Below are 27,052 nucleotides of genomic sequence, written 5' to 3'. Positions count from 1 at the left end.
AGCGATCCCTTTTTGGGGATCGCTATACGGATCAGCCCCAATTGCCGCACTCGCTTTGCGATGATTGGGGCATCCGGCGGCCATTTTGGAGTTGCCGAAGAGCTGATCGGCGGCTCCAAAATGGCCGCCGCATGACCCGAAATGGCCCCTATCAGTGTTTTCGCGCCCTCCCCTTGCTTCCGTAAGCAAGGGGAGGGCGCGAAAACACTGATAGGGGCCATTTCGGGTCATCCGGCAGCCATTTTGGAGCCGCCGATCAGCTGATTGGCAGCTCCAAAATGGCCACCGGACGCGAAAACATCGCTGGAGGGGTAAGTTTCGATGCGTTCCAATAGGCTTTCCTTACCCGCACAGCAATGTTTTCGTATAGCGAAGGTTAATCCGGAACGGATTAACCTCGCTATACGGGGCACCACTGTACAGCTGTCTACTCCTGCCAAGAGTGGATAGCTGACCATGAGTTCTGGAGCAATTGGAAGAGAGAATATCCCCATATCTACTGGTAAGGAATGGACTGAAATAGTCCATACTTTCTCATAATCCACAGTCAAAGGCTTTGTTGTAGTCTATAAAGCTATAAAGCTGAAATTCTTACATTAGCTGAACTGCTGTTTAGCATAGTAAGTTGAAACTAGAGTAGGCCAATTGAATCAATTTTATGGAGGAGTTGGGTCTACTGTACTTGTGACTTTCTATACTAAGCAGCAGAATATCAGCCACTATAATATACTAGTCCCCCCCCCCCAAATAAAATATTGTGAATGGGCAGTCCTAGTAAGATCACTCAGTATGATTACAAGGTAGAGCTTCCAGTCTCAAAACCACACTCTCTCCTGTTCTTCCACCTTTCTTGTACCCTGTTCCTTTTCTTATAGGAAAACGTGGTTAGAAATTTCACGTTTTTGAGACATATTGCTTTTTTCTCCGTGTACATCTGAATTCACCTTGTGAATGACATGTTCAGATTCAGATTTTCACTCTGTTTCAAAGGAATCCTGCTTTTAATGGGGTATCTTCCAGATCTGTGTGACCCAATCCAATTCAGTTTGTGAACTCTGACTGATCTTACATTTGGAAGACCTTTCACTTGGTTAATACATACTCTTAGGCAGAGGGACAATTTGTTGTTATGCAAAATAAGGTGAAAAAGTGACTTGCTCTAATCCCAGTGAAGAGGAAATATCTAGGTATCCTTCAGAATGGCCTTAGTTTCAGTTTAAATTAGTGTGGAAAGTAGAAAATCTGCACACCCCTTCTGAATATTGATTTGTAAAGCATAAGGTGGCAGTGAGTCCTATATATAAAAAAAGTTTCTGCCTCCAGAAAGATCTTACAAAATATTCCATAGTCTGTCTGCAGGTGGCACATTCATAAACACTTTATTATATAAGAAAATGTCAACTCATTTAGCTGATAGACAAGAACTGTTCTCTAGAATGCCACTTATACCCACTACATGCATAAAGAATTCAGAGTCCATTAATGTTTGGGTTGAAATAGATAATGAAACATTGTGCTTCTGTCTAGAACTCAGCCCATATATTTTGTTTCTCTCTATCATCAAGCTAGATGGGCACACTGCATTAAAATATGCTTTGTACTACATGAAAACAAGGTAAGTTGCTCTGTGAGACTTGTATAAACGCAAAAAAATGGCGCTGACCTTCTTTCAGGGGAATGTCTTGGGGGATTCGATACCCAAGTGATGAAAACAAATAGTGCATTAACAAATGCTGTGGCTTGTAAATGAAAAGCCAAGGTGAAATGGTCTGAAAGAATCAATAACAAAAGATAGCTTTATTTTTATTACTGCTTTTATTTTCCTCAGTCGGTGATGTAACCTATTAAGAAGTATGGTGCATAGCTTTTATGTGACTTGTTGGGACAAGATAGTTCAATAGCAAGAAAAATACACAGAGCCAATTATCTTTTCCTTTTTTCTTTCTTTCGGGTGTTCAAGTGTGCTGTCGTTATTCCATTGCAGAAAGTTACTTTCCTAACTGGTGTCTGCAAGAGGGAAATGTGCATTTGTAGGGATAGTCTTCAATGGTTTCTTCACTCAGGATCATTGGCGGATGCTGATGATGACTATCTGAGCCCACACTGGCATATATGTAAGATACTGGGCTAGGTATATTTGAATAGGGACGTGGTGGCGCTACAGGTTAAACTGCAGAAGCCTCTGTGCTGCAAGGTCGGAAGACCAGGAGTCATAAGATCGAATCCATGCGACGGAGTGAGCTCCTGTCACTTGTCCCAGCTCCTGCCAACCTAGCAGTTTGAAAGCATGTACAAATGTGAGTAGATAAATAGGTTCCACCTCAGTAGGAAGGTAACGGCATTCCGTGTCTAGTCGCACTGACCACGTGGCCTTGGAAACTGTCTTCAGGCAAACGCTGACTCTACAGCTTGGAAACAGGGATGAGCACCATGCCCTAGAGTTGGACATGAGTGGACTAAATGTCAAGGGGAACCTTTACCTTATACTTGAATAATACAGCCTGCAGTATTTCTCACATCATAATAGAATGTGAACTGAAGCATGATGGGTGTAAACTAGCAAAGATCTTGAGAACCTCCACTCCCACATATAACACCTCAGCACAGCCAGTGGAGCTGATGAGACAAAAAGGTGTGTGAATTATGTCCCATGCATATAAGCTAATAAAATAAATCCATGTCAGACGTTTGTATATATTAAATAAACATCTGTGTTGTCCACCTGTTAGTGGGACCACAAAATATACTTCACATCAAGAACTCTAAACCCACACGTGTCCATTGAACTGCACACATTGCACTAACTCTGGATTTCGTTTGAGTCTTCAGTAAATAACTGGAAATGAATGGCAATTTGCAAGTTAGACAGCAGAGGGCAGCCATGACCTACAATAACTGACTTGTCTCTGTAGAAATTGTAAAAGGAAACCCTAATTTTTGACTTCTGAATTATTGCCAGGAAGCTGTGGGGAAAGATCCTCAGAACAAATTCAAGGCTGAATATTTTGGTTAATGCTGCTGTGTATTTCTTATGGAAATACAATGTCCAGCAGGCCATGCCATGCTATCAAATTGTATTTACCACAGATTTCTAAAGGGCAATGCTAAGGACCTAATGTTATTTTAAAAACATATAATTACTGTAGTGTCAAATTATGCCTATATTTTATTCTGTAATCCTCCTTGTAAGTCAAAGATCTGTAGCAACAAAAAGTCCCATTAGCTGAATAATAATCAGTTACAGAAAGTTAAATGTAGCAGTACAGAAGCAAGTGGTTATATTCGCCTTATAAAACTACTTGCCTCTCTGAAATAGACTTTTTAAAAATGCAGCAATGCATCAGCTCCTCCCTTGTTTGCCTGGGCTGCATGGAGGCATCCTGGGCGCAATCCAGCAAGATTCTAGTCCTATGTGACAACTGGACCATTAGGACAAATGGGCCACAGTCCCACCTGAGGTTCAGGCTTCCCTCACTCAACCCACTCCTATCAGCCTCTTTCCAGGGCCAAAAGGCCGGAGCTCTGCCTATATTTACCTCCTGCTGTATTCTCAAGCCTCAGAATAATCTATGGAGAAGGGTGGGAAGACAGAATAGGGAAGTAATTGCCAGAGGGAAGATTTCTGATTTAGGAGCAACAGGTGTGTTTCTATTCCTTACTTGAGCAATGCTGTGAATGGGTGGAGACTGAAGGAGTGTCTTGAGTGAAGACCTGCTTCTTCACCTGCCTCTTTGTGTATGCATGTGTAAATACCTGTCTGATTGTATGTTTGCCTATAGGAATATCCATGTTTGCCCCACATCAACCCTGGCTCCATCCCCACAGTGTAATGCGACTTCTATCCCCTCAAACCCCAATACACATCAGCTGTCACTACCTAATCTCATAAAGGGCTGACATTGATTATAAGTTTTCTCTTACAGCTAAGCTTTGATGTATTATAAGAAGATGTTAGGTTTAAAATGGAAATGTGTAGTTTCAACCCAGTATCCCCAGAACCTGTTGTTTTTAAAACAACCACAATTCCTTTTTAGATTCCTACTGGTGTTTCAAAAAAGATACAAGAGTTGTTGTTAGTCTATGGGTGGCTTGCAAATAGGACCAGAGGGCAACTCATCCCCACATTTGCAGGGGCACCCAGAAAGAAGCAGTCTCTGTCTTGAACTGCCCAAAGGTTAATACATGCAACTATTTTATTTAGATGGGCCATGGAAGCTTCCAAATAGTGCATGAAGGCAATATACTATACCAGGTTTCTTGCCTGTCCCAGGAGCTCAGAAAATGTACACCCAACACAAAATTGTATATATTCTCTTTTTAACCTATCACTCTTAAATATATTTTCCTTTCAACTCAAGAGACTTTCTCAAATGCCCTTTTCCCAACTGTCCCCCCTCCGACTACTGGTCCTTATCTGTTTGTTTCATTTCCCCTCAAGCCATGCAGTTCTAACCCCAACTTTTCCTCATTCTCACACCTAGACTCAGTTACTCTGCTCCCACAATACTGGAACAATAAGTCATGCAAACTGACAAATATAGGAATACATACTATACTGTATCACAGCTGAAGCTATATCACACACTGGAACAGATACTGAAATGTTCCTGGGTTTGTTTTGTTTTTTGGATGGGTTGCATCAGTCCCCTCTAGTCAATTGGGATGGGTGAATTTTGTTGGGTTGGCTTAATTGGACTTCACCATTCCAGGCTGTTTTTCATCATAACAGTTTTCTGCACTAGAGTGTTGTTGGTGAGGATGATTTGTGGCTTGCTGCATCTGTCTAATGTAGTCACACATGTCTTACAAATTTGGCTTGATCATCCTACTCATAAGTTAGTATTCTGGGCCACTGTGTTCTGTTCTTGTAGGTTTGGGGACAATAAAGAGAAACATAAGATTTGAGGTCTAAAATACTGTTTTGATGTTTGTCCATAGCATTCAACTATTTTTGGCATAAATTTTGATTAAGAAATACCATTTTCACCCCTGTTCTGTTCTGTTCCATTCCAGCATTTACTTTGTTCCCAAAATTCCTAACTAAAGCACTCATGCTGTATAGTTCTGCTCATTATAGGTACAACCCATGAGAAAGTCCTCAAACACATGCCACTTCGAAAGACAGAAACCTTTGTGCCCTATCACAGTTCAATTACATTTCCATATGTTGGCAGAACTCAGGGTCCTTCAATAAGGTGGCCCCTGTGGGGCTGTGGATCCCATGTTAAAGCCTTTTCTTCACTGCAGTGCTGCTTCTCTTTCTCTTTCTCTAAATATAGACATACAGCCTAATCTCTCCCTGACGCTCTCTATCTTTTCATACACTTCATTTTTTAAAAGGGGAGAAAACTGAGTAATGTGATTCCTTCCTGTCACTGGAGGCAGGGACAAAGCAAACAGTTACCTTTCTCTTTGTCTCAAATAAAGAGAAGGGGAGGTGTGCATCTCTCTCTCTCTGTCTCTCTCAAGCACACACACACAACTTCAGGAAAATATTGAATGGGCCACTCCTTCTCCTTCTTAGCGAGGCATCCTGGTAACCTACTGTACCAAGTTTAACAACTGATCAATCCAACCCCAACCCAGTTTACTGAAATACAGGTAGCAGCAGCAATATTGGCTGCAGCTACTGTAACAATATTCATTCATTCATTCATTCATTCATTCATTCATTCATTCATTCTTTCTTTCTTTCTTTCTTTCTTTCTTTCTTTCTTTCTTTCTTTCTTTCTTTCTTTGCTTGTTGGGAATTGGCAAATGAATATGGTAGACACAGTTATAAAGTTTCCCTCCACCAAGTGTGACCACTCTGAAAAACAAAGGTGGGGGATATCAGGACAGACACTGTATTGGTGCTACTTCGAACCTCCTATCTGGGATGCTTTTGACCAAACTCCGGGAGGCAGTGGAAGACAGGAGGGCCTGGCGTGCCCTGATCCATGGGGTCACGAAGAGTTGACACGACTTAAGGACTAAACAACAGCAACAAATCTGGGATGCTAGGATGTCCAGGGCTAACAGATCATTGTTCATCTTAATGGGATTCACATAGTCCTGTGTGGACTGTTTGTTAGACTTTTAGTCTTAATTTAATGTATGGACTGGGTGATGGGATGAGCATGCCAGGTAGCTAGCTTGCTCATGGTAAGCCGTCAGGCCCCTTTAAGATGGCTGAGAGAGTTCAGCCAGGGGAAAAGGCTAAGGCACAGGTAAGGAGAGAGAGAAGGCAGCTGGGGAAGAATGAGTGCCCAAGGCAGCCAGGGGCCCAATAAAAAGGAGGGAAGACAGAGCTTTGGGAGGCTGCTGGTCAACAGAAGAAGGAGAAAATTAAGGAACCTGGATTGACACCCAGGAGACGCTGCTGCTTCCCAGGGGAGCCAGGAGGATTGTATGATGTTCCTCCACTCAAAGGACACTGCTGACTGATGGTGGAGCCTCCTCCCAGTAGTCATCTTAGAAAGGCAAGGAACAAGGGGAAGGGAAGAGCTGGGCATTCAGCATCCATATCAAGGATAATACAAACCCTCTTTGAGCTGGACAAATTCTCATGTTGATGGACCTGAACTGTGGGAACTGTCAGTGAAGATAACTGAGGATCCCACTGAGGAAGAGGGTGTCCAAGAACTGATATATGCTCCTCAACCTGCTTATTCCAAGGCTGCAGGGAATCTGTGAAGATGTAGCACAATGGCAAATAAAGTGCCCATATGATTAAAACCTAGATTGAGCCCATGGAGTTTGTCCCAGCCGTAGCTAGCTCTAAAGTGCCAGAGGTTGGCCACGGCCACAGATTGTTTCCCAGATATATTCTAAATTGAGCTCACTTTGTACATTGCATGGATTTAAGAAATAATTACTCAAGAAAAAAAAGCTACAATAACTTCCCCAAATTAATATGTCCACTAGTTATTAATTGTCCACCAGTGACAGATTTTACTTTCTTGGGCTCGATGATCACTGCAGTTGGTGACATCAGCCAACTGAAATTAAAAGACGCCTGTTTCTTGGGAGGAAAGTGATGACAAACCTAGAAGCAGAGACATCACCTTGTGAACAAAAGTCCACATAGTCAAACCTAGTTTTTTTCCAGTAGCGATGTATGGAAGTGAGAGCTGGACCATAAAGAAGGCCAACCGCCAAAGAACTCGTGCTTGTGAATTGTGGTGCTGGAGGAGACTCTTGAGAGTCCCCTGGACTGCAGAGAGAACAAACCATCCATTTTGAAAGAAATCAACCCTAAGTGTTCACTGGAAGGACAGATCCTGAAGCTGAGACTCCAATACTCTGGCCATCTCATGAGAAGAGAAGACTCTCTGGAAAAGGCCTTGATGTTAGAAACTGTGAAGGAAAGAGAAGAAGGGGATGACAGAGGATGAGATGGTTGGACAGTGTCACTGAAGCTACCAACATGAATTTGACCCAACTCTGGGAGGCAGTGGAAGACAGGAGGGCCTGGCGTGCTCTGGTCCATAGGGTCACGAAGAGTCAGACACGACTTAACAACTAAACACCAAAAGTTATTTATTCTTGTATAAACATTGCTTTATTATAGCACTACCTCTGTATCTGATGCTGTTATTTATATCAATCAGTAGAGTGCAATGATCAAAGATTTTTTCCAATTGTTTAGCATACTCACTGATAAGCAACCAGGATTTCTAAAAGTGAGCTGTTCTAAAAATCTGCTATAAAAATTGGTAAACCTAGATTATGTTATTTAGAATGTTTAATGAAAAACTTCTACTTATTCATTAGATTCCAAAATAAATATTTATTATCAAAAGATAATTAATGGTGTTTATTATTCTTTGTTTATAAAAAGAAGGTCACATAGAATAATGTATGAATATTTATGTTGCATCCACTAGCCAGTTATGAGATTTGACATGATGCTTTTGTATCTCCCACCTGTACTGATTCATTCTTGTTTTCAGATTATTACCCTTTTGTGTCTGTTTCAAGGACACCCTTGCTGACATACTGTTTTTGAGAACTTGCAGGTTAAGTTTTCAAAATCCCATTCCTGAAAAAAATGCATATATGTGAGTTGTGACTAATTTATAAGGAAGATGAAACAAAATTATAGGATAACAATGAAAGGATTTATGAGGCTGACAGAAGGCTTAATAAAAATAATATTGATCTTCCTGGAACATTGCAATAATTAAAATAAAAATTCTGATTTGACATTCAAAATCTATGGCAATAATGACTACCCAATGAATTGAATCCTGCTACATATTTATACTGGCCTGATTCCATCAGTATAAATTTCAAGCAAATTTCCCTGAGTTAAGAATTCAGTGCAGGCATTTGCTTTTGCAAGCCAAGTGACACCACTGGTGATCCATAACAAATGCCTATATTTCCTAAATGGCAGGAATGTACTGCTGAAATTTACTGTAAGTAACTGGATTCTGGCCAATGAATTCTCCTCTTTCTCTTTAATTTTTTTGGAACCACATCTTATATATATGTCTTTGCTGTGAACTCTTCAGTTCATATCTGCCCTTGTTCCATACATTGAATTGTGGAATATGATGCAAGTATTTTTCCCATGTTGTCATAATCAAAGTCAAACTCTATAAAAGGAGCTAAAAATGAGTCTGTGCCAACTTGTGTTGCCCACTGCCCATTGGCCTTGTCTTCTAACATTCAGATATTTCATGGATGCCTAAACCAGGGTTTCAATCCTGTTCATTAAGTTTTGTGTTCAGGTTCCCCTCCACAATCAGGGACTATGGGAATTCCTCCTCAGACCATCACCAAATGAGTGGCAGCAGTGGAAGCTGGTGCCTCATGTTGTTGCGGGAACAGAAAGGATAGCACCCCATGCCGATGGGGAGCCATTGTGATAGGCACAGCCAGGGGCAAGAGTGGGTAGACACTGACATAGACACAGAGAGACACTAATATAGACGCAAGCAGTAATCAATAAGAGGTAGTTTGCTGTGGACCCTTCTCATAAACAGTGCTACAGAAAAGGCTGAGAGTATCAGGGATTGAAACACTGCTGTGTTTTTCCACCCTATGTGAGGCACAATACTAAAAACTACAAAAGGTGAACTGCAAAGCAAGATGCTGACTACGTCAATTGGCCCCTACGCTAACCCTGCCATACTATTTTGTTTAAAGAGTTCACAAAAGGGGAGGAGTGATGCCATTGAACGATGGCTCTCTGGAAAAAAAAAGTAAGATGAAACAGAATCTCAACTTGCAGTTGTGACATAATAGGATCTCTCACTGGGCATGATGATGCAAATATTTTACATTGTTGTGTGTGACTCAGAAAATATACTAATCTGAGGGACATGTGAAGGCTTCGAACATTGGTGTGCATTCTGGTAAGGAGGCTAAATGAACTCCTTTTGCACCTTTCTTCATACTTAAACTAATTGTAACATGTATCGATGAAAAGCTGGAAAGGTGGGCCCTGCTTGTTGGTTGCCAACCCAACAGAACACCCGGGAAGGAGAAACAAGCTATGTCGGATGGAGGTTTGAATTTGGAAAAGATACTTAGAAGCGCAGTCCAGTCCTTGTTCTCTTATTGATATGTAAGAAAACAGTGTCTGTAATGCTATTGTACAATTATACAAATGATGTAACTTTTAGACATGCATTGCCATAATTTAAGAAATCTCCATAGATGTTATCTGTTGCATGTTAAGTCTACAGAGATTTCTTAACTTATGGCAATTCATGTCAAACGTTATACATTTGTGTAACTCCACAACAGCATTTAAACCAACAAAGCACATCTATAACTTTGCTCACTCTTTAAGCAAGGAAGTGCTGCATGTACTTGCATAAAGAATTCTCACATGTAGTGTGTTCATGCAATAATACCCACAGAAGCTCGTCAGCTCTGCATACATGGGCATGCACCCTTGTAAGAGGCAGTCGCTGGGCTGTCAATATCACACCTTGCCCCATGCCCCTTAAATACTCTGGGTGGCTGTACAAAGCTTATGATGGTGGAGCACCAAAAGCACTCCACACTATTTATCCTAGGGTCAGCTCTAAGAGGGACAGATGGTTGTCTCCTAAAATATGCTGCAAGAGTGGTACCACTCTTAGGTAGAATATGAGAAGTGAATGGCTTTCTGCTTGCTTCTTTTCTACAGAAAAAGCTAAATACAGAATTTAATTTTTTCTTGTGTAAGTGTCATTAACTGACACTCAAGGATTCTACCTGACTTAAATGAGAAACAGACACAGCTTTTTGGTTGTTGGTCTTCAGTGAATCTGGCACTCAAAAGATAAACCCATTACATAAAGGTAAATCTATCCCTTTCAGTGGAACCTCTCTGGGAACAGAATCATGGCCTCTGATTTTTTGAACGCTTATGCAGAAGGGGGTCTAATGGATGTTAAACTATTCTGCCAGTGGAAAGCCAATTAATTTCAAAGGACTTGCATGGAGAGGGATTCTCTGCTTCTACATTATTAAGATATATTTGAAGGCATTGGCATCATGGATTGGATGATACAACATGCTCATTGCTTTCAAATCGCATGAATTTACTGGAAAATTTAATATGCTGGCTTAACAAAACTATTAAATTTGACACAAGCTGGTACCTTGACATATGGCAAATGACAGATGTCCAGTTCCCATCATCCTTAATTCATCCTTTCAAAAAATACAAAGGGGCAGGAAATGGTACATATAATCTCAATCATCTATATGACATTTTACTGTTTTCTTAATCATGAAGCCATAGTTTTCAAATGAAACTGCAGCATGCATATTGGCACAGATTAAACAGTATCATCCATTTTAATGCTTCCAACTGGCAAAATTGTATATATGTATTTTTTTAAAAAAAATGAGAAAAATTAGTAGTTATAGCTTAATTTATTCCTACTAGAAATATGGCCTTGGTAAAATAATTTTGCCTGGCTTGCAGCTTTTAAAGAGCTTTCCAACACTATCTCTTCCCAGCCATTTAATGAAGTTATTTGTTAAATATCCATTCTACCTTTGGTTTGGACTGTACTCATAGTTTTAAACTGATGGCATTTTACTATATTTTAATTCTTGTTGATGATATTGGGAAGGGAGAAGAAATTAATAGGTTTTACTAGGTGTTTTTTTAACATGCATTCTATTTACTTATCCCTTACTCTTGTATACCACTGGATATTGTGACATCTCCATTCAAAAACTATACAAATGCTAAATTTTTGTTTTGGCTAGAATTCCAGATCAGACTTTTTTCTTCCTTCAAGATCTGACAGTTAAGCAAAATACAAGTATCAAAAGCTAGGCATCATTACCTCTTCGATTAAAGGAGATGTCCAACAGGTAAATTGTATTTAAGCTTACTGGAACACAGAAGTAGCCATGTGGACCATAAAATAAGTTCCCCAGACCAGGAATGTTGGTAAGTCATTGGGCCCTACTCCCAGGTCCAAGTCTGAGTCTTTGGTAACAAGATTCAAGTCAAGTCCTAAGTCTTTGGTCCCAAGTCCCAGGCCTTGAGTCTGAGTCCCAAGTCTCAGATGGAGGCAGAGAGGGGGCATGTGCATGAGCATGTGCAGAAGCAGCAGTGCTGGCTTCCCTTCCCAGAGCAGGCCTTTGCCTCTGCATTTGCTCACAAACAATGGGCCTGGCCTCTGGTCTCCCACTGCCTACCTACTCCTGCCACTTCCATGTCCCTGCCCCTTCATTGCCACCCCACTCTACCCCACTGCTTACCTGCCACTGTCACATGCTGCCCCACCTCACTGCCTGCCTGCTCATGCTGCCTCTGCACACCACTGTCCTCAGAAGCAAACAATAAGCTCACCTTCCCTTTGAGGAGCAAGGCCTGTTTAGCTTCTGGTCATGTTCAGGAGTCTGACCATCCCCAGAAGTGGCAGGCCTGGCTTCTGGAAGGGAAATCAAGCCTGCCGCTTCCTTCTGAGGACAGCAGCATGCAGTGGTGGCAGGAGCAGTTAGGTGTGTGGGGGGGGAGCAGAAGATGGACTTGATAAGCAACTTGGGAAAAAAGATTGATTGCAGGTCATTGGGGAAAAATCCCAAGTTCAGTCCAAGCCAAGTTACTGCTGTGACCTCTGTGAATTTACAGAGAGTCTCAATTTGCAAGTCACCATCCTTGCCCAAAACCATCCTCCATATCAGAGTTACACCTTTATTAGACAAACACCACCCTAAGGACAAAAATGTGTACAAGCTTTCTGGATCACCAATTCATCAGGGAGGGATGGGGAAAGAGGTGAATTGAGACCAGGGGTGGGTGGGGCGATGCTAAACAATTTCTATTCCCGTGTTATCCCCATTATGATATAGGAGAAATCAGCAGATGGTCAAATATGACTCTAATCAGGTGACTTGCTAGCATTAGGTTGCAGCTGGAAGTAGCCACTATGTTTGGTGTGAAGAAAAAGGCAAGGACAGTTTTGGTCCTTCATTATTCTAAGCACAAATTTTAGGACATAATTTCAAGTTCAACTTTAGATAAGCTGTTTTTGAGACACTAAAATTCTCCCTGTTTATCAGAGGAAAAGCTCAAGCACACAATATTTTATTTACCATTTAAAGCACTGTGCCTTTCATAACAAGGTCTGTATAGTACAGTATAGCAATTGAAGGATTCCCCTGACAGATTTATTGAGATCATACACCAGTAGGTAGGGAGATGTTTATATTACAGAGGATTATAGTTGTGATGATTATTATGGTCATGATGATGATAACAATAACAGTAACAGCAGCAATAATAAAAGCAGTACATAAAAGCACAGGTTCAACAGTGATGATTGCTTTGGTAATGGGGAGGTAAGACACTGGTTAAATCAGAGATGTTCATCTGTTTGGCGTCTTCATAGAGATAGGGCAAAATTATGTACTGGAATATATTTTCGATTGACTGAATTCTTCTAGAAATGCTAGCCGGTTATTGTAACCCATGCAAACTAACATTTCCAATCAGTAAATGTCATGCCCCCATCTCCTTAACGGCTTAGTTGATTTTTTAAAAGAGATGATGATAACTCATTTTTTTAAAATGCACACATAGTCCATACTTGTGTCTATTAAGCACTCCTCTTACTTGGAAAATTAGCGCTACCCCAAGGAAATGTCCAAAACCTCAGCAACCATAAAATCAACATGAGGTTCAGGATTTCAGCCAAACGCCTTTCACAAAAACAGTATAGCTATATAGACTGATTTGTTTGTGGACAGCTTGCCAGACAGCGCTTACCAAGTTGGAGATTTGACAAGAATAGATACAAGAGAGAGAGAGAGAGAGAGAGAGAGAGAGAGAGAGATTTTATGCCATCAACGGCAGGTGCTCCTATGTATAATTTGCACCAGTGGGTGTTAAAATATTCATGTTTTATTGTTAGCATATCTGCATGCGTCTTCAGCCATGTTTATTCATAGGCCTGTAATTTGCCAATGAAGAGCAAAGAGGCACAACACGGTAACTTGTTTGAGTTCCAGAACAGTGCAATTTAATTTCACTGAATGCTCTTGAATCTCATATGGCAGGTATACTTGAAAGAATGTATGGATCGCAGATGGCTCACACAAAAGTTCTGTTACTGCTCTACTGATATAAAAAGAAATTGTCTAATCCATTACTTGGAAACTGGCCTGAAATCTGCTTTCATCTGCATCAATCCTTCTGTACAAATGATCTACTCTATTACTATTATCAAACACTCTCTCCGAAAGAATGTATTCATGCTGAATTATTTAAAGTTACTTTCTAACCTTTCCCTTCAAGTCTCCAGGTCTCTGGTTCTTTGAGCATATTCATTAGCCTGATTTAATAAAAGCTACTGGCTAAACCTTCATTTGGCATTAAATGAGCACATCAGTCTCTTCATACACCTATCCCATATTTAACACAAAACACTGGCTGAGTTCCCCACTGGCAGATTTGATGGGAGGTAGGAGTAGGCTTTTTTTCCCTTTATTTTCATCCTGGAAAAGATATCAAACAGTAAAGCACTGGTAACTTAGTTTTCAAAAAAGTTAACACATGCAATTTAAGTATAAGGAAAACTTACTAGCACAGAGGGCATATGTGAATCCAGCTGTAAAATAATAGATGTTTCCCTAGGTCTATTCTGTACATTACCCAGAGTCTCTAGGGTTTGCTCCATTGTTACAGAGCTAAGAAAGAATTCCTTTCAATGCATTTTTGCCAATAATTTATTTATCTATTGTATCCACCAACTTTTGCCCAAGTATGGGATTCAAAGCAGCTCACAACATACTTCAAAACAGATGTGATAAAAGCACAATACATCAAAATGCAAATACAGTGGTGCCTCGCTAGAGAGTTACCCCGCATGACAGGTTTTTTTGCTAGATGTTGTCTTTTTGCAATCGCTATAGCGATTTGCAAAACAGTGATTCCTATGGGGGAATTTCACTGGACAATGTTTGGTCCCTGCTTCGCAAACCGATTTTCGCTAGATGACGATTTTGACAGCTCCCTCTGCGCTCGCAAACAGGTGTTTTCAGGATCTAAGCTTCGCAAGACAGCAATTTAAACAGCTGATCGACGGTTTGTAAAGCAGCTTTCCTATGGGCAATCTTCGCTAGACAACGGCGATTTTTCCCCATTGGAACGCATTAAACAGGTTTCAATGCATTCCAATGGGGAAATGCTTTTCACTAGACAATGATTTTGCTAAACAGCGATTTCAGTGGAATGGATTATCATCGTATAGTGAGGCACCACTGTAAAACATTGTCAGTCAGATTAATCACAATTTTAAAAGCACACCAGTCCTTTCACATTCACATTAGTTATGTTAAAGATGAAAAACACTTGAATTTTTGGGGAGTAGGAGGAAGAATACTGAAGACACTAACACTGACAGATCACCCCATATAGGCTTGAGGTGTGGAGTGTTCAGCTTTTTAAAGTCAGGTTCTGAGTCCTTATTTGTTAATGTGTGCTGCCATTTCTGTTTCCCTGAGAGCATTTCATGTTTAGCAGCTACATGTCAGGCAAGTAGAACATAGTCCTTGCCATGCTGGAACAAGCCATACCTACTGAATTTTAGAGCTGAGATTAATTCTATGGCCTCCAGTTCTAGACATTGCCTAGAATCACTCAGGCAGACTTCTGGGACTGGGAGAGGAGAAGCCAGAAAACAAAAGAGAAATCTTTCTACTACCATAATGTATTATCTCTATATCAGCATCTCCTCAGTTGCATTGCTTCTTGGGAATCATCTCAGGGGTCTATGGGATAATCTTACTACTCATTATGGGGGAACCTCTCACTGAACTACTCTTCCATGGAGCAGTTTGGTAACACCCAGGAACCATTGCAAATGAGAGGGTGTTCTTGTCTTCTTTCCAGCCAAACTACATGGAATGAAGCAGACAATGGGAGTGGAAAAGACATCACTTTTGCCTGTTTGGTTTCTCCTCAGGGGTATTATGGTCTCTAATGACACAGTGGTCAATCAGAACATAGATCAATCTTAAAATATGTGAAGATATTACTCTAATGTGCCAGAGCAGAAATAGTATTATGTAGGATGGACTGTAGTTTTTTCTTCTCATCTATTCACTTAAGGAGAAGACAATATCACAAGGGAAATTCAGACATTGTCTTTCTTTTGATTTAATAACAATGACTACAAAGTTAATTAATTAATCCTCTTTGGCATCTAGGTAACTGAACCCCACATCTTTTTAGTAGTGACTGCTTCAAAACTCCTTTCCCCGCCTTTCCTTTTCCACCCCTTCTAAACTTCTTTCCTCCCCCTTTCCTTCTTCACACATTCTAATATCATTTCCACCCCCTTTCCTTTTCCACCCCTTTTATACTCATTTCCTTGCCAAAGCACGGTAATCTATGCACCTGGGCAGGTGGGGCTCATCAGCCTTGGAAGGCAGCCTATCTAGGAGAAGGAAAACTCCAATTTCAAACCTCCACTGCCTTGTTTCTATATCCATGGATGGAAAAGGCTTCAGGAGTTAACCTTGAGGCAAAATCCTGAGCTGGAGTCCTGGAGGCAGTTCATGATGTTCTGGCAACTCCTGCAACATCACTGGAACCAGTTGTATTGGCTCTTGCCTTTCCCTTGGACTATTTCAGTGATGTGGAGAGGGGGGATTTGCTGCTTGGGTAACAGTCTGTCCTACATATTATTTTACACAGTCTTCATGCTCTGGAGAGGACACTCCAGCTTCACATACAGCATTGAAATAACACAAGAAGTAGCAGTTATGGGTTATAAATCTTTGCTTGATTGGTGTAGAGCAAAGGGGCTACTTTTGATGGTGGGAGAGGTCATTACACCTCACTAGGTAGCTACCGCCCACCTTAAGCTGGGCAGCCCCCAGCCAGTAAGGTGCTGACTCGTCATGGTCTGTTAACCTCACAGGGTGCATGGGGTTTAGAGTAAAAGCCAACAAGCAGATTGATAACTCTGCACCATGCAATAATCACAAGAAAACTTCTGTCCTAATGTTGAGCACCTGGAATGTTCGGACAATGACCCCTAGCTTTTCTGATGACCTGCAGGAAATAGGTGACGTATGCAAGACAGCTGTTATCAACAGGGAAAGGAGTAGGCTGCAGATGGATATTGTTGCCCTGCAAGACACAAGATTGCCAGGCATGAGATCTGTCAAAGAAAAAAAAAATCTCATTCTTCTGGCAGGGAAAACCATTGAATGAGACCAGGGAATATGGTGTTGGTTTTGCAGTCAGAAATACTCTGCTGAGATCCATTGTTCCACCTATTGCGAGGAGTGAAATAATCCTGTCATCACAAACACCCTTTTCCAACAACACAAGAGGCGACTCTACACATGGAAATCACCAGATGGGCAACATCGAAATCAGATTGACTATATTCTCTGCAGCCAAAGATGGAGAAGCTCTATACAGACAGCAAAAACAAGACCTGGAGCTGATTGTGGCTCTGATCATCAGCTTCTCATAGCAAAATTCAAGCTTAAACTGAAGAGAGTAGGAAAAACCACTGGGCCACTCAGGTATAATCTAAACCAAATCCCTTACGAATACACAGTAGAAGTGAAGAACAGATTTAAGGAACTAGATTTTTTGGACAGAGTGCCTGAAGAACTTTGGATAGAGGCTCGTAACATTGTACAGGAGGCAGCAACAAAAACCATCCCAAAGAAAAGGAAATGCAAGAAAGCAAAGTGGCTGTCCAACGAGGCCTTACAAATAGCAGGAAAGAGAAGGGAAACAAAATGCAGGGGAGATAGGGAAAGTTACAGAAAATTGAATGCAGACTTCCAAAGAATAGCAAGGAGAGACAAGAGGGCCTTCTTAAATGAACAATGCAAAGAAATAGAGGAAAATAACAGAAAAGGAAAAACCAGAGATCTGTTCAGGAAAATTGGAGATATTAGAGGGAAATTTTGTGCAAAGATGGACATGATAAAGGACAAAAATGGAAGGGACCTCACAGAAGCAGAAGACATCAAGAAGAGGTGGCAAGAATACACAGAGGAATTATATCAGAAAGTTTTGGATATCCCGGACAACCCAGACAATATAGTTGCTGACCTAGAGCCAGACATCCTGGAGAGTGAGGTCAAGTGGGCCTTAGAAAGCCTGGCTAACAACAAGGCCAGTGGAGGTGATGGCATTCCAGTCGAACTATTTAAAATCTTAAAGGATGATGCTGTTAAGGTGCTACATTCAATATGCCAACAAGTTTGGAAAACTCAACAGTGGCCAGAGGACTGGAAAAGATCAGTCTACATCCCAATACCAAAGAAGGGCAGTGCCAAAGAATGCTCCAACTACCGGACAATTGCACTCATCTCACACGCCAGCAAGGTTATGCTCAAAATCATACAAGGTAGGCTTCAGCAGTATGTGGACCGAGAACTCCCAGAAGTACAAGCGGGATTCCGAAGGGGCAGAGGAACTCGAGACCAAATTGCCAACATGCGCTGGATTATGGAGAAAGCCAGAGAGTTCCAGAAAAACATCTACTTCTGCTTCATTGACTATGCAAAAGCCTTTGACTGTGTGGACCACAGCAAACTATGGCAAGTCCTAAAAGAAATGGGCGTGCCTGACCACCTTATCCATCTCCTGAGAAACCTATATGTGGGACAGGAAGCAACAGTTAGAACTGGATATGGAACAACGGATTGGTTCAAAATTGGGAAAGGAGTACGACAAGGCTGTATACTGTCACCCTGCTTATTTAACTTATATGCAGAATACATCATGTGGAAGGCTGGACTGGAGGAATCCCAAGCTGGAATTAAGATTGCAGGAAGAAATATCAACAACCTCCGATATGCAGATGATACCACTCTGATGGCGGAAAGTGAGGAGGAACTAAAGAACCTTGTAATGAGGGTGAAAGACGAGAGTGCAAAAAACGGTCTGAAACTCAACATCAAAAAAACTAAGATCATGGCCACTGGTCCCATCACCTCCTGGGAAATAGAAGGGGAAGATATGGAGGCAGGGACAGATTTGACTTTCTTGGGCTCCATGATCACTGCAGATGGAGACAGCAGCCCTGAAATTAAAAGACGCCTGCTTCTTGAGAGGAAAGCAATGACAAACCTTGACAGCATCTTAAAAAGCAGAGACATCACCTTGCCAACAAAAGTCCGAATAGTCAAAGCTATGGTTTTTCCTGTAGTGTTGTGTGGAAGTGAGAGCTGGACCATAAAGAAAGCTGACCGCTGAAGAATTGATGCCTTTGAATTGTGGTGCTGGAGGAGACTCTTGAGAGTTCCCTGGACTGCAAAGAGAACAAACCTATCAATTCTAAAGGAAATCAACCCCGCGTGCTCATTGGAAGGACAGATCCTGAAGCTGAGGCTCCAGTACTTTGGCCATCTCATGAGAAGAGAAGACTCCTTGGAAAAGACTTTGATGTTGGGAAAGTGTGAAGGCAAGAGGAGAAGGGGACAACCGAGGATGAGATGGTTGGACAGTGTCATCGAAGCAACCAACATGAATTTGACACAACTCCGGGAGGCAGTGGAGGATAGGAGGGCCTGGCGTGCTCTGGTCCATGGGGTCACGAAGAGTCGGACACGACTAAACGACTGAACAAACAAAAACTGCAGCTCCACTCATCAGCAGGACTGGTTACCCCTATTAGTGCATATGCACTGACACTGTCATCTACAGCAGAAGTCAAAGACAAATTCTATGATGATCTGGCAGCTACTGTCAAGAAAATCCCTGAGAGAGAAAGACACTGTTCATTCTCGGAGACTTTAACGCTAGAGTTGCTCCTGATCACAATTCCTGGCCTGCATATCTAGGCTGTTTTGGCATTGGGAAGATGAAGGAAAATGGCCAATGCTTGCTAGAGTTCTCCTTTGTGACCTCTGTGAATACACACTAATGGGTTAATCTGCCCTCGAGCAGAGCTGTTTCAGAAACTTTCACAGCTTTAAGCACTTAGTGCTGATACCTCCCCTACACCAGTGGTCCCCAACCTTGGGCCTCCAGATGTTCTTGGACTTCAACTCCCAGAAATTCTGACCAGCAGAGATGGTGGTAAAGGCTTCTGGGAGTTATAGTCCAAGAACATCTGGAGGCCCAAGGTTGGGGACCATTGTCTTAGAAGATGTTCTACCAATGATCAATTTTGTTTTTTGCCAGGGGATTTAAAGGGAAAGTTTGCTTTAGGTGGTTTATAAATATATACAGTGCTATTATTTAGTTTCATTGTTGTAATATCTAGGTCATCCTGTTTTGTGAGATCAGGAAACGATATTTGAAGGTCAGGCTTCCATATTGTCTATGAGGTTTGTTAGGTGCAAATCTCATTCCAGGTATTTTGAGTGGCTGTCTCTACATATTCCTTGAATACAAAATATATTACAATTGTATGTCTGACAAAGTTAATGCAGTAGCTCTTTTGGTGTTAACAACCGCTTTATATTAATAAAGATTAATGTTAGCTTTGGCCCTGACAAGGGTCCTTTTGTTATTGGTTGACACTTGCAGACTATTGAAAAAGTCATATAATCAACATCATACAATGATGTTCATATCACCTCATGCTGGTACTTTTGGAGAATGGGAATATATTTGGGAGTCTCCTTGGAAACAACAGCACCTGTTGTCTGATCCTTCCACTCCAGAGGCATTCTCCTACTGCAAGGGAAGAAAGCTATCAAAGGTCAAATATACAAACCACTGTGAGCTCTGCAAATAGAAATGAGTAGAAATTACAGCACTAGAGGATAAGGAGGCTAGCTTTGCAGTGGAGGAGGGCACCCACAGTAATTCTGCCATCAATTGTATCATAAAACAAAACCCACTACTGATAATGCAATACTGTGGGAGGGAAAGCCTAATGTTCAGATATGAATTTGGATGTCCAACTACAATTTTCTTTGCTGCTTTTTTGTCATTATGGAAAATCACCGGTCCCTCAGGTCATTGTTTGGAGTGCAGTTTGATCAAGTTTGCATCCCTTAATCCCTCAACCTCTGAGCACCACAGCCCATTCACAAATAGTACTGTGAACCACTTAATTTTAGTACTACTCTTCTCTAGATCAGATCCAGTCCCAAAGCATACAATATTCCATTTTGCCTTAGAGGATAGCTGAACAGAAGCTTGCTATTGTTCAAATCTAGAGAAACATCAGCTTTTGTACTCAAAAGAAAATTTTACACACCTGAAAACCTAGGTGAGAGAAAGAAAAGGAGAGAAAGAGAATTGAAGTTCAATAAGTTTTAACGCTTTCGTACTCACTACATTCCCACCCTTTCACTACATGTTTACATTATGGATATTGTATTTAACTGATTCAACAAAGGAATACTTGGGATTTAAAAACAAACAGAATGAAAAGAAGTGAAAACATTTTGACAGGATGTGTGTAGGGAAAAAAAGGGCAACAACACTGGACACTTGCAATGTTAGGGGCACCATATAATTGGCACCTGTCTATTGATGGTCATACAATCAGATTCCAGGGAGCATGAAGAGGCCCAAATAATGTTCTTGACTGCAAAGAAAATTGCAGGTTTCTGATAATAGAACACTGCGTGGAAAACATGCTGTCTCTGAAAAGAAAAACTCCTTGAAAACAATTGTCTGTAATTACTACAACAAATAGGTAACAAGGATATTCCAGGCACTCTAAGAATTGTGAGACTCTGCAGATCTTGTTTTCCCTACTACCTTCATTTGCAATATTTTAGAATTTCTTTTCTTTTTATTCAGTACTGAGGACCAATAGCATTTCTGGGAGAAATATTTTACAATTGCCAGGAGAGCCTTTGTCCCTGCCCTGTCCCTTTTAGGAAAGCAATTATCTTATTGCAGTTAAACCATGCATTAGTGTTCTTGGAGCTTGACTTCTGCTGTGCATTTAGGTCTGTCCTTGAAGGTAGCTCAGGAGGTACCAGTAATGGAGAGTGCCTGCTTGCTTCTAACATGCACAGTGAGGTATGCCCACATCTAACCAGACCTATGGATGGAAGTTGTTTAGTCAGTGGAATGACAGTTATGGATCTAGCCAGTTCTGTATTTTAAAAATATGGCACTAAATGTAAACATGATATCTTCATAGTAACAATAATGACCTTTGAACTGCAGAAGCTGGACAGGGCCCTACAGATCATTGAGTCCAGTTCCTGTCAAGGAGGCACAGTGGGGAATCGAACTCTTAATCTTTGGCTCCTCAGCCATACAGCTTAACTACTGAGCCTTCTGAGGAATGTTGGATAAAGTTTCTCTTAGGCTGATGACAATCATTACACAATGATTGTGTGAAGCAGTGTACATTTTTATTCTTCCAGCCGTCAAATTTTTTCCTCTTAAAAGCTCAATCGCATAATTGACTTTTGCATGAATACTGTGAATTGCCAGTAATCTGTCCTGTGATATTATTAATTAAATCACTGACTTTGAAATGTAAATAAAGCAACAGGTTGAGTCCTAAATCATTCATTCTGTCATCCCTTTCAATCATTTTTAGGGAACATAAGAAGAATCAAAACTCCTAGTATGTTCTTATGTTATGTCTGACCCTGTGCATAATTCCTGCTCTTGGGAAAACAGAAGGTTTTATAACCTGCAGAATTTGTGTATGTTTACATACACAGATTCTGTGTATGTCAATTTTATTTTTGTCTGCATTTCTTAAGCTTCCAAGAGCATTCTCCATTTGCCTAATTTCCATACTAGGTTCTAACACTTTTTTAAGCATTTCCTGCAGAGAAACCCACATGTAACTTGCTATGCACATTTTCCTATGGTACACTATTATGTGTCTGAATTAAATTAAGCATTTTTAAACATTTTCCCCATTGAATAAAATATTGAATTGAATATTGCTTTATAGCCAGTCAGGCTGTAGACAAGAGCATAATCTTAAAAACAGTATTTGACATCTAATGTAAGTACAGATAAACAAGTATAAAAATCATAACATTAAAAATTATAAAATAATAGTAATAAAATAAGAAAATAAGCATTCTCAAAAAGGTAATTTGAAGAAGTTGTGAAGCAGGCAATAAGTTTCATCTTTTCATGGCTTATTTAACAAATGTAGTGGTCCTACAGGATATATAGTAATCTTTGCCAGTTAGCAGAAATAAAACTGTAAATAAATGTGAATTTTTCTTGATCTCAGTTTTTAAGGATTTAAGATATTGGTCCCTCAGATCTGCATTCACTTTTCAAATATGCATGTTTTTAGTGGCAAGCATTCACTTGTAAATGATTCAGAAAAAGAAAAGAAATAATTTTCCCGTCACAATGATGGGAAGATAAGCACATACTTTTATTAATAGTTAGTCTTGCAGTCCCTGAAAGTATGAAATCGGGGGTGGGGAATGATTATTGTGAATTTATTCTCATTGGTCAGCTAACAATCAATTCATTACTTCTGTAACAGCAAAAAAAGAGAGAAAGAAAGAAAGAAAGAAAGAAAGAAAGAAAGAAAGAAAGAAAGAAAGAAAGAAAGAAAGAAAGAAAGAAAGAAAGAAAGAAAGAGAGAGAGAGAGAGAGAGAGAGAGAGAGAGAGAGAGAGAGAGAGAGTGACTGTGGCGATCTACTTTGTGGCCCCTGTTTATTTTGGCCCTCACATAGGATCTCACCCTTTTCCTTCACACTGCCACCAGGTATTCTCCTAATACCAAATTATGTTATACGTGTGTGCTGCCAACACTGAGGGTTATTGGACTTAGGAATCAGAGATTTAATTAACAAATATTCTTTTATTGTCAAGTAAATCATAAAGATAAATCACGTATGAACTGTATCAGGTAGTAACACAGGTTGGATTAGGTATTCAATCACTTTTATTCCAAACTACTATGTACTTATAATCAATATCTCTCTTATAGTGCTTATAATTTCATTCCTGCTTGTTCAATATTGTTTAACCTTTTCAATTCCCTCTCCTAACACTCTCAGCTCAATTCTCTAACCCTCCCCTTCTCTCTCCTCTCCTAAACTCTAACTGTCATTCCACATCTCCAACTGTCTCTCTCTAACTAACTGTCCTTCTAACTGTCTAACTCTCTTTCTCTCTGACTCTGCCCCTCCTGCCCTATCCTTGGCTCCTCCCTTTTGAGCTTCTGTGATGGACAGGCAGGAATGACATCACCTGGCATTTCGCTATAGTGACCTATATATATAATGAATTTTCTCTAGAATGATATATAGATATCATTCTATAGAGATTGAAATCATTATGATTTCATCCTCTATAGAAACTTCATAGGTTTTAGATTTGTGAAGGGCTCAGATTCACTCCAATTAAAAATAGGACTGCTAGTTTTTAAATAAGAAATCTACCCTTTCTGTTGATGCATAGTGAATATGCCACACTTCATCTGTTTAGAATATGGATTCATAACAACTTCAAGGCCATATCTGGTCTCTAAGGAATAGTTTTTGCCCTCCGATCTCTCAACTCATAGAAAAGGATGGTATATCAACAGAAATGTAGTAGACAGAATCTACCACCTTGCACCCACTCCTGAAATTTGCCATAGTCACAGCTGGTGGTTAAAGTCGCAGACAGTATAGATGAGGTTTCCTTTTCATTGCACAGGTCACTCAGACAGGAGACAGCCAAAGTCCCACTTTCTCTCCCAATTATAATTCCAATCTGCATTGGTTCACCTGAGTTGCTGTAAGTCACTTCCAACCTCATAACAACAAAACAAAGCATGCACTCAGTAGCTTTCCCTAGTGACTGTCAAATTAAGCATTTTATACTTCAATTTACTTTTCCAGAATTGTGATATAAAGAAAAACAACAATAAACAAACACACAACACATTAAAGAAGTGAACTGTATTTCCACCACCCTATCGGCCACTGAATTAGGGATGTGGTGGCGCTGTGGGCTAAACCACAGAAGCCTGTGTTGCAGGGTCAGAAGACCAAGCAGTTGTAAGATCGAATCCACGTGACGGAGTGAGCGCCTGTCACTTGTCCCAGCTCCCGCCAACCTAGCAGTTCGAAAGCATGCAAATGCAAGTAAATCAATAGGGACCACCTCAGTGGGAAGGTAACAGTGTTCCGTGTCTAAGTCGCACTGGCCATGTGACCACGGAAGATTGTCTTTGAACAAACGCTGGCTCTATGGCTTGGAAACGAGGATGAGCACCACTCCCTAGAGTCGAACACGACTGGACAAAAATTGTCAAGGGGAAACTTTACCTTTACTTTTTAAGAAAAGATTCTAGCTTCTAGCTGTATTTATAAAGTAATGTGCAGCTCAACCTAAGATTTTTAGATAGGCAAAGACATTTTGGCACTGAAGCGGCAAATGAATAAATAACAATGAAGTTTTTCACAAAATTTTTTACTGCTATGTGCAAATATTTTCTCTCTCTTCCAATTAAAATAAAAATAAACATACTCTAAGCATAGGAGAAAAGAATGCACTTAAATTTGTCCCACTGGTATTTATTTCAGGTAAATAAATAATTGAATGCACTATCGCAAAGATTAAACATGCATACTGATTAAAATTTGCTGCCCTGCATTGTCTGTAAAATATACTTAAAATTAATTCTTGGTTGAGGCAAAAAAGAAAAAGAAAAATTTAATGATAGAAAACCTTATTTTCACTCTAGAGAGAAGCTGATCTCAATTTTATCAGCAACTAATTAATCTTGAATTACTTTTGAGGTATACTTTGGCATCTAGCAATTCTTAACATAATAATTATGTATTTGCTTCTATGGCCAACAAATTAAATGCTAATTGTGCCCTAGCTGGAAATTGGTGGTATCTTTCAATAATTTGCTTTGGTTCATTTAATATATCTTTTATAAATGCATGGTAACCGACATTATTTATTTATCACAGAATGAATAAATATTTAAATCTTCTTTGCATTGTTATGGATCACTGGTGCAGGATTCATCAACGAATTTTGCATAGTAATATACTTTATAATTATGATGAGAGCTGAAGTCTCATTACAACAGCCATTGAACAGACAATGTTTCTGAAATAATGTGTTTCTTATTATTCACGCTGTCTATTTCAAACATCTTGAAAACATGTGATGTGGTATAACCTTTGTGCAGTGCTGGAACAGTATTTTATCCCACTAAAATGTAATCTGCCATCCTATACAACATTACTGGAGAGTGCAACATTACCTAGACATAATCCCACTGACTTTAATGGTCAGTATCCTGTTTAATAGTTACTGATATGTAGAGTTTAAGCAGTAGATGTTGCCATGGTGACCTGATGAGATGCTGGTCATACACAACTAGACACAAAACAGCACCTCAATCAATCAATAGAGCAACCTCTTAGAGTTTCATTGAAGTAAATATTGAATAGGGTACAACCCAATATGACATGTATATACAGGTTTGTACCACATTCCTTCTCTCTTGTTATTGTCTCTCTGTGTTTCTTGGATCCTGAAGTTTTTAATTTCCTTCTTTAGCTGGGTTCTGCAAAAATTGCAAAAATAAAAATTGAAAACTAAAAACCCTATCTCAAGCTTAGAAAGAAATGTGTGTAAAGGCAACTATGCAACAGTGTTTGTCCTGCAGTGTGCTATCTCATGCACGATCAGCTGTGTAACTGATTTTGCAACCAAAGTGCAGCCAGTTACATTAAGCAGAGTCTGCCGGAGACTGGGAATGCTTGTGACATTGCCCTTATACATACAATTGTGCAAGCAAATAGCACACTGGTCAAACTATGTTAAAAGAGCAGAAGCACAAAACAAATCACCTGGAAGAAACTTTGATCGCCTCAGGGATTTAAAAGAAAGGTCTTTGCCAGGAGCCACTGCAGACAGAAGACTCTGTAAAGGGATGAGACACAAGAAATTGATTTAAGAAGAGTCAAATTTATTTAAACATACTGACAAAGCACAACTGTCCAGAAATTCAGAAATTAATTCATGATTTATGATTCTTTGCTGGCTGGTTAGCTCAGTGATGTAGGTATCTGCTGTGGTGCCAGAGGTTGGGAGTTCTTTTCCCCATTTTGCCTCCTGTGAGTGGAGTCACACTGTGTGGCCTTGGGCAAACTGCACAATCCCAGGAAACCCCCAAAAGATGAGGTTTCCCAATTCTGAGTATATTCTACAAGGAAAACCCTGAAAAGGGTCACCACAAGTCAGAACTGCCTTGACAGCACATTATTTTATGACTCCATAAAATCTAATGAGCAAGGCCTTCAGATCCAGATTGTATAACAACCTTAGATGGTTAAATAAATAAGCCACCCCGAGTAGACTCGTCTAGAGGAGCGGGGTAGAAATCAATTAAATAAATAAATAAAATAAATAAAATTAGATTGATGTATCCTTGACCCTCACTATTGGTAGTGTAGGGGACCTCCCCCAATTCCACCACTAGATGACCAAAAACTTTGAATGGGTTGGAAAAGGAAGTCTCAAAGGTGATATCAGTTCGGTGGCTGGGTCCCACAGCTGAAAGTCCTGGAAACCACTAAGCACCACTGAAGTGTCCGTGGGTGCTTATGTACCCTATCCCCTAAGAGAATGTGCATACAAACCTACCACTTTAACCTGAAACCAAAGTAAAAACACATGACATGATTAAGTCAAATCGCCAAATTATCCTACAACGT

At 40.3% G+C, this 27,052-nt stretch overlaps 1 long non-coding RNA gene across 1 annotated transcript in view; it reads right to left on the bottom strand.

Moving 5' to 3' along the window:
• Positions 1 to 7,901: 7,901 nt before the first annotated feature.
• Positions 7,902 to 27,052, bottom strand: part of LOC140705408 (uncharacterized) — a 48,864-nt gene continuing 29,713 nt past the window's right edge. Inside the window, exons 2-3 of the long non-coding RNA XR_013542905.1 lie at positions 26,186 to 26,258; positions 7,902 to 8,023 (exon numbers count right to left, since the gene is read on the bottom strand). This is a non-coding gene — a long non-coding RNA (uncharacterized LOC140705408). The remainder of the gene's footprint in view (positions 8,024 to 26,185; positions 26,259 to 27,052) is intronic.

Source organism: Pogona vitticeps, chromosome 3 (genome assembly GCF_051106095.1).
Source record: "Pogona vitticeps strain Pit_001003342236 chromosome 3, PviZW2.1, whole genome shotgun sequence".
NCBI lineage: Eukaryota > Metazoa > Chordata > Lepidosauria > Squamata > Agamidae > Pogona > Pogona vitticeps.
Note: the sequence above shows the minus strand (reverse complement) of the source record. Positions and strands in the feature narration are given on the sequence as shown.